The sequence below is a fragment of the Penaeus monodon genome, chromosome 21 (genome assembly GCF_015228065.2).
Source record: "Penaeus monodon isolate SGIC_2016 chromosome 21, NSTDA_Pmon_1, whole genome shotgun sequence".
NCBI classification, from domain to species: domain Eukaryota; kingdom Metazoa; phylum Arthropoda; class Malacostraca; order Decapoda; family Penaeidae; genus Penaeus; species Penaeus monodon.
Genome location: NC_051406.1, coordinates 2,384,167 through 2,384,641, shown reverse-complemented (window position 1 = coordinate 2,384,641; position 475 = coordinate 2,384,167).

Here is a 475-nt window from a genome sequence, read left to right as displayed (position 1 = left end):
TTTGTTTGGGTTTTTTGGATTTTTTTTTTTTGTTTTTTTTTTTTTTTTGTTTTGGGTGTTTGTTTTTGGGGTTGTTTTTGGTGTTTTGGTGTTTTTTTGGTTTTGGGGTTTTTTGGGGTGTTTTGTTTTGTTTTTTTGGGGGGGGGTTTTTTGTTTGTTTTTTTTTTTTTTTTTTTTAAAAAAAAAAAAAACAAACAAAAAGACTTTAAAAAACCAAATTTTTTTTTAAAAAAAAAGAATAAGGAAAAAAAAGAAAAAAAAGAAAAAAGAAAAAAGAAAGAAAAAAAGGGAAAAAAAAGAAGAAAAAGAGAAAAAAAAGAAAAAAAACAAAAAAACAAAACAAAAAAAAACAAAAAGGGTTTTTAATCCCTGGGTTTTAAAAATTTTTAAAAATATAAAAACTCTCTATTTCTTCCATAATAGATTAAAAAAAGGGTTAGATCGTATTTGGCAAACTTGTTTGAGTACCACACCC